The following is an 8,313-nucleotide window of genomic DNA, read 5'->3' as shown; positions in this document are numbered from 1 at the left end:
CCCCTTTTGCAGGGGGCCAACAAGGCCGCGTCCTGCTTGCTTGGTTGGTTGGTTGGTTGCCTTGTTATGTAATCTGCTAAGGCTTGCCGGGCCCTAATCGTTATCGCTTTTGGGGGTCGAATCGCTAACCTTATTTTGCTTGCCCAGGTGGTCCAGGGCACCTGGGAACCCTTCCCTTATCCCTTTTTTCTTTATCTTTTTGCTTTTTTCCTTTTTACTGGCCCGCTATCGACGTTCCCTTATTCGGTGCACCACGTACGTTATTTTTCTTTTTGTTTGTGCCCCAAAAGGACCCAACCTTTGGGGCACGTGCAGGGTAGTAACCCTGCTATGCACGTGACAAGGGTGCATTCGAAATCGGATCAGTGGTGGTAACAAACGGGTGCAAGGTGGTGGCGCAAAGATAAGGTAAAGAGGGGGGCTGCTATCGAAATCGATAAGGTTTTTGTTGTAATTGTATCGGTTGTTTGTCGGCGTTGTTGTTAATGATATTGGTTGGTTTGCTTATCGGCCCTTATCGGATTTCGATCCTGGCAGGCCAGGGGCTTAAAAACAAAAAGTCCTTTGTAGTTTCGACGGGATTCGAACCCGTGGTCCTGGCGGGACCGGCCTGGTGCGAAGCCACTGCACCACGAGGCTATCGATAAATTAACGAGCTAATTATTAAGCTTAAATTGGCATAGCAATTACCCAAATGGTTTATTATTAAAAGGTACGGAAAGTTGGCAATATTTCGATCCAACCCTTAATGGCCCATGCTTTGGGTTGCCAAAATTTTGGAATAGCAAAAATGCAAAAAATTGGAATGCCAAATTTATATTATGCAAAAAGCCAAAGCATAGCAAATAGGATATAAGCTTTTATACATACCAATACGGTACGATAAAAACGTAAAAGGCTTATACAAACTTTCCAATAACCCCAACAACCCAAAGTACGTAAAGGTACGCAAAAAATAAAAAATAAGCTTATTTAAGCTTTAAACGGAGCATTTCGAAACAAAAAACTAAGGAATTTACTTATACCAAAGCTACAAAAAGGATAACTATTTGCAATAAAAACCTTAGCAATAACAATTAGCTTAAACGAGCAACATTTTTATATATAAATGCAATAAAGCTTTTATCGCTTAAAAACCTTAATCGATTGCGGTGCCCAAAGCAATTACGTATTGCTACAAGCAATATTACAATACGGTATTCTTGTACGCAAAAAAAACAAGCCATACGCTTTTACAATAATAAAAAAAAGCCAATCGAATACAATAACGGATAAATCGATATTAAAACCAATTATTTTAGTTTTTAATACCAAAGCAAAAATTTTTAAATAACGCTGGACGCGTTGGAAATATGGAACGAAAATACGGTTTTTAAAATCCCGTAGCTACAAAAGCATAACCCAAAAATTAATTAAAAAAAAACGACCTTTAATGGGAACTTTTACTAGCAATTAAAAAAGCCCAATAATTACGGGCCGTAAACAGTGTAAAAATAAAGCCGAAAAAGGGTATTTCGACGGAAATAAAGCAAAATAGCAACTTTTAAACCTTATTACAAAAAACCATAACAACGCTTTACAATAAATTTAAATAAAGGCTATAATAATTAGCCAACGTATTTCCGGAATACCATAAATACTAAAAGTTATTCCAAAAAAATTTAAAAACGGTGCTTTTAAAATACGGGCCGTTTAACTACGAAATTAAATTTAAACCCGGTGCGCAATTTAAATACCAAAAGCTGTATTAGCTTAATTTTAAACAACAAAAAAGGTTAAAAAAGCAATTATAAAAGGATTTAAAAAAAGGGATAATTAAATTTTTAACATTTCCAATAAAATACGGAATTTTATTTGTGCTTAAAAAAAACGGAAAGGAACGAATATGCATTAATTACCAACCATTAAACGAAATTACAATAAAAAATCGATATCCTTTGCTTTTTATTAACAAGTTACGCAACAAATTTGGCAAAGCCAAGTACTTTACGGCTTTAAACTTCCGAAAAGCATATGGATTGCTTTGGATTAAAAAAGGATAAAAATGGATAATAACCTTTCGAATACGGTTTAACGTGTACAAATTGTTAATTATAACTTTTGGATTTATTAACGCGCTAGCTACGTTTTAACGGATAATTAATTACGTACTTTAAAAGCATTTCGATATTTTCGTTTTAGCGTATTTAAATAACATTTTAATATATTTAAAAACGCTAAAAAAGCACAAGCAATATGTGCATTAAGTATTGCAAAAGCTGCAAAGCGCAAAGCTTTTAATTAATCCGGATAAGTGCGTATGGCATACCCAAAAAGTGGTTTTTTTCGGGTTCGTTATTACGCCAAAAAAGGTTAAAATAAACCCAGCCAAAGTACAGGAAATGGCTAATTAGCCAGCGCTTATTAACGTACGAAAAGTACGGGCGTTTTTGGGTTTTTTAAATTTTTATTAACGGTTTATGCAAAGGTTTAATGGTAGCGTTACGTTACTTACAAATTTTACCAAAAACGATACTTAATTCCATTAAAAAGTTCGAAAACAAATTGCTTTCGAATAGCTTAAAGGCGCTATTTTACGGAAATTAATATTGGCTATTCCGGATCCCAATAAACCATTTAAAATTAAAACTAACGCGTTAAATTACGCAATTAGGAAATAATTGGGTTAACGAAATAAAAAAAAAAGCTGCACTTTTGCGCTTTTTTTTTTACAAAAATTTAAAAAATTAAGTTAAATTATTAAATCCATAATAAAAAGCTTTTTGTTATTATTAAAGCTTTGGAAAAATGGAAAATATATTTGTATGGAATAAATTACCAAATTACGGTATATACCGACCACAAAAATCTAGCACATTTTATTACGAGCCAAAACTTTAATAAGCGTTAAATTCGTTGGAGTTAATATTTCCAGGATTACGATTTTTAAATTTTGTACCGAAAAAAATCGAAAAACGGAAAGGCAAACGTTTTAAGCAAACGAAGCAACCATAAAGTCGTTATTTTAAAAAAAACCAAAACGCTTTTAACTTATAAGTTAAAAAAAGCGTTGGTTTTAATTTAGCAAGCAATAGCTTTAATAATTAAAAAGCAAAATTAAACCCTAAAAAGGATTTTAAAAATCCACGGGTTATTAGCTTATAGTTATTTAAAAGCTATTAAAATATGGAAAAAGCTCCGGTAGCATTACGGGTTTACCGAAATTCGGGCAATAATGCTGGAAGCAATAAAGGATTGCTAAATGTATGCTAAGGACAAGCCCAGCAAGCATTTTTTTACGGGTTGTTTTAACCATTGCTAGCGCTAAAAAGGGCGTAGCAAAAAGTTATTATAAACTTTGTTATTAAGCTTTTTAAATTTAAAAAGCCTTTAACGGAAATACAATATAATAGCATATTGGTAATAATGGATAAGCTTACAAAATATACTTTATATTTACTTTATAAAAAAAATAACGATACGTTTACATTAGCGTATACTTTTTTTCGGAACGTAGTAACGAATTACGAAATGCCGTAAAAATTAATTACGAACCGAAACAAGCTATTTACAAGCAAATTTTGGAAAACGCTTACGGCGCTTTTCAAAGCAAAATACGCTTTATTAATAGCGTACCATTTTTAAACGGACGGATAAACGGAGCAAACCAATAAAACAATAAAACAATACTTGCGCTATTATGTTATTTACAAGCAAAATAATTGGGTTTAATTATTACCAATTGCCCAATTCGCTTATAACAATTTTGTGCATAAAAGCACAAAAGAAACGCCGTTTTACGCTAATTACGGGTATACCCTTACGGCGTATAACGAGCCCAAAGCCAAATTTAAAGCTTTAGTAACGGAAATCCAAGTAACGGAGCTTACTAAGCTATACCAAAACCTTTAAAACAAATTGGAAAATTTGCGTTACCAAATGGCAAAGCAAGCCAATAAAAAAAGGATTAAAGGACCGATTTTTAAAGAAAAGGATAACGCTTACTTTTTACGCGCTAATATTAAAACAAAAAGGTTAAGCAATAAGCTGGATAAGAAAAAATGGGAACTTTTTTAGGTTACCCGTATTATTTTTCCGGTTAATTATAAATTTTAGCTATTACTAATTATGCAAATCCATTTAATTTTTTACGTTTTTTTGCTAAAACCAGCGCTTTCGGGCTTTAAAAGCACCGAATTAGTAAACGTTAACCCTAACCAGGAATAAAAAGTTAAAGCCATTTTTAACAAACAAACGCGTTACCGCAAAAAACAATACTTCGTTAAATGGAAAGGATAAAGGGATAAGCACAATACGTAAAAAAACATAACAAACTTTGGAAATTGCTAAAAGGCTTTGCAAAAATATTGCTTATAAAAAAGTTAGTAATAGCTTTAAAATTTGCAAAACGCCCCAAATTCGAAAGAATTTAATGGGCAAAGGAAAAAGGACCTTACAGCATATCCAAAGGATAAGCTAACAGGTTTAAGCAAAAAAAAAAAGCAAAACCTTTTTTGCTAACTAAAAGTTAAGCGAGGAAAATTTAAGGTTGTACCGGAAATTAAACCCAGGATTTCCCGTTATAAAAATAAATGCGTTACCATTGCGTTATATAATTTGCGAAAGTTATTAAAAAAGTTACAATTTACCGAATTAAAAAAGCGCAAGCAATTTAGGATCGATACCAAACCCTGGGCTTTCGGGGTTAGTAAAAAAAAAAAAAAAGAAAATTATGTTGATTTAACCAGGTTGCACCGGGAATCGAACCCAGGTTTTCCCGTTACAAAAACGAGCGCGTTATTATTGCGCTATACAACCGGAAAAAGTTGTTAAAAAAGTTGCAATTTACCAAACTAAAAAAAAGGCAACGGGTTAAAATTAAAATTAACCTTTAACGCTATTTAGCCAAAAAATAAAGGAAGGAAATTAAATTAAAGCTAGGAAGCGGGACCGGCCACCGCTAAAGCAACGGTTTGTTTAATTTTTTTTGTTTAATACGCTTTAGCTTTTCCACATTGTTAATGCCGCAACGAATAACGCGCATTATTTTTTTAAACCATAGGTTTTTTTAAATGCGCAAACGTTAAACCTAATTGCTTTTAGTACGCATTAACTTTTTAATTTGTTAGCGAAATTGTTTGGCAATAATAAATTTAGCGTTTAGTTTGGAATATTGCTTAGCAATTTTGCGCAATTGGTTAAAAAAAACCTTTAAAACGTTGCACCAAGCACGTTTTAAACAAACGCATTTGGTACAACGAAAGGAATTTTTTAAAAATATTTAACAAAAAAAAAACCAACGGCTTTACAAGCAAAACAAAAAAGCATTAAAATCGAAAAGTTAAAAACGGCAAATAGCAAAGCGTATTGCTGGATAATTTTCCGAACCGGACGTTTTTGGATTTGCTCGGACATTTTGTTAAAAAAAGGGAACGGTTAAATAGTAAAAAAAAAAGTACTTACGATTAATAAAAAGGCGAAAAGGATAGTAATACGTGGCTAAAAGGGCTTGGCTATTAAAAAAAGGACTTAATATTACGACCAACAATTACTTTTACCCAAAAAAGAAAGGTAGCACGATACGGAAACCCCGTAAAGGGTAAGGGGTTACGTAACCATTAAGGATTAATGGATTAAAGGAACAAAAAAAGTAAGTTACTAATTTAAAGGAAGCTTAAAAAGGCTTATAAAGTTGGTTTCGTAAGCCAATTAATCCATAACCCCAAAAAAGTAAGCATTAAAGTATAAAAAGGAAAGGGTTTCCTTTTTTTGTAAGTAATTTTTAATTAAGGCTTTGGCATTAATTAAACTTTAGTTAGTTTTTAAGTAACCTTTGGAGCAAGCATTTAAACCGCACCCAAATTATTTTGTAAATCCTTTTAATTTGTTACGTTACGTGCTATTATTCGATATTCCTTTGGTGCTTTACTTTAAAAGCAAAGGCTTAATTGTAACACGCCGGCGCTAAAATCCATAAAGCTAAAGTAATAACTATAAGCTATAAATTTGTTGCGGTTGAACCGTTGTTACAATCGGTTGCTTTGTATTACAAGCTTGGTTTTTTGGCTTTTTTTCTTTAAACGGCGTTCGTACAATTTATCGCTGGTTTTAATTACGGTAATAACGTATTTAGCAAAGGATTTGGGTTAATTAACCTTTAAAACCTTGTTTTTTACGTTATTTTGGAACCCATTGTACAAATGGGCCATTTTGGTTTAATTAATCCAATTAAATTTGTTAGCAAAGCGTTGGAAGTTGGAAACGTATTTTAACGTTGCGTTTTTTTGTTAAAATTGGAATATTTCCTTTTTTGCAATTTGCTATTCGTTAATTTAACCAAATACGTTGGTAATTTTTTTTTAAACCGAACGAAATTGGCAAAAATAACCTTGGTTTTTTTTTTGCTTTCGTTATGCTTTTTAAAAAAATTTGCTTATACGGGCTCGAACCACTTTTTAATTTTACTTTTAAAGCAAATGGTTGCGTAAGCAACCTTTTGCTGCTTTGTATCGAATTGGTTATAATAAAAGGCAAAAAAGCTTTGGCATTTCGTTAAAAATGCTTTAAAAGCCCCGTCCTTTTTATCGTAACGGTTAAGTGTAAGGAATTTGTATACCCGGGTAGCAATTTAAAAAGCGCCGGCTCGTTTTTTGGTTTGCGCAACGTTTGCGGCCAAAGCTTCGAGCGCTAAACAGCAGTAAACCGCGTTGTTTATATCGTACTTTTTGCTTCCAAACCGGAAAACGTTCGTTTTTAGAATGGGGATTTCGATTGCTTTTGCAAATTTGGCTTAAGTTGCCATTGTTATTGCTTGGCACGATTCGATGCTAAACAAAATTAATTAAAATGTTACAATTAAGCTTTTGCTTTTAAAGTAAAGCACCAAAAAAATGTCGAATAATAGCACGTAATTTAACAAATTAAAAGTTTTTACAAAGTAATTTAAATGCGGTTTAAATGCTTGCTTTAAAGGTTATTTGGAAGCTAATTAAAATTTAACTAATGCCGAAGCTTTAATTAAAAACTACTTAAAACAGTAAAAACCCTTTCCTTTTTATAGCCCGTTCCTTACGTTGTTTCCAGCCTTCCCAGGGTAGTAACTTGTAATTTTGTCGACAAATTACAAATTACTTAAGTAATTTGTAGCTTTGTTAACAAATTACGGGCGGCTTACCTAAGCTTTCCTGTAGTAAAGGGTAAGCGTTCGCTTACCTTTCGCTTCCTTGTCCTTTTTTTCCCGCCGGGTAGTTGTTGGTCGTAACAGGGTAATGCTTTAAAAACAATACGATAACTTAACGGGGGGTTACAAAAGCATGGCCAAAACTTTAAAAAAGCTTAAACGGTAGTTTAAATAGCCGGGTATGGCTAAAAACGTACGCAAATACGTACGAACATGTTAAATATACCAGCAAATAAAGCCAAAAATATAAGCACTTTACGGGTTATTAGCATTTTTGCCCGTGCCAAACCGTTTGGAATAAAAGCTATCGATAAATTTTATTGGAAAATTTTTAACGTTAATAAATAAAACCGGTAAAAAGCGCAATGCAATATTGGTAATGGTTAACCGGTTTACCAAATATAGCTTTTTTATTTTAACGTTTACGAAATTAACCAGTAAAAAATTAAAAAACCTTTTATTTGCATACGTTTGGGGGCTATTGGAAATGCTTAAAAAAATTATATTAAACCGGAACAAACTATTTACAAACGGGTTTTAAACAACCTTTACCAAACATTTAAAAATTGTAAAAAAGTTATTAACAACATACCATTTTTAAACCAACGGGCAAACGGAACGAACGAACCAAGCAATAAAGCATTATTTTCGGTGCTTTTATTGCGAAAAGCAAAACGATTGGGCGTTATTGTTGCATTTAGCAACGTAAATGCATAATACGAGCGTGCATTTGGGGTTGCAAAAAACCCCGGCGTTTTTGCTAATAAGGTTTTACTTACAAAAGCTTTATAACCTTTAAGTAATTAAAAAAAAACCTTCGGCAACGGTTAAAATTAAGGCGGGGGCTTTGGAAGCAATTAAAAAGCAAGCTAAAAAATTGTTAAAAAAAGCGAATAATACGTACAAAAAGTATTATAACAAAAGCAAAACCCCGGTGCTTTTTAAAGTAAGCAATTGGGTATTATTAAATACGGCGAATATTAAAATAAAAAAGCCGTTAAAAAAGCTATCGAATAAATGGTTAAAACCTTTTTAAATTTTAAAAATGGTTGGGTTAACCGGTTTGGCGTTCCGGTTAAAGCTCCCGGTAAATTACCGGATACATAACGTATTTTCGGCAAATTTATTGCGGGCGTTTAAAAAAAAAGCCCGGC

General features: G+C 32.8%; 1 non-coding gene and 1 pseudogene across 2 annotated transcripts; both read right to left on the bottom strand.

The window, feature by feature from the left end:
• Positions 1–567: 567 nt before the first annotated feature.
• GGTG_20024 lies at positions 568–639 on the bottom strand (annotated as a pseudogene). Its single transcript has one exon. The product of its transcript is annotated as a tRNA-OTHER (tRNA).
• Positions 640–4,725: 4,086 nt separating this feature from the next.
• GGTG_20023 lies at positions 4,726–4,797 on the bottom strand. The gene has a single exon. It is a non-coding gene; the product is annotated as a tRNA-Gln (tRNA).
• Between the last annotated feature and the right edge of the window lie 3,516 nt (positions 4,798–8,313).

This window comes from Gaeumannomyces tritici (genome assembly GCF_000145635.1).
Source record: "Gaeumannomyces tritici R3-111a-1 unplaced genomic scaffold supercont2.1, whole genome shotgun sequence".
NCBI classification, from domain to species: Eukaryota; Fungi; Ascomycota; class Sordariomycetes; order Magnaporthales; family Magnaporthaceae; genus Gaeumannomyces; species Gaeumannomyces tritici.
This window is presented reverse-complemented; position numbering and strand designations above follow the sequence as displayed.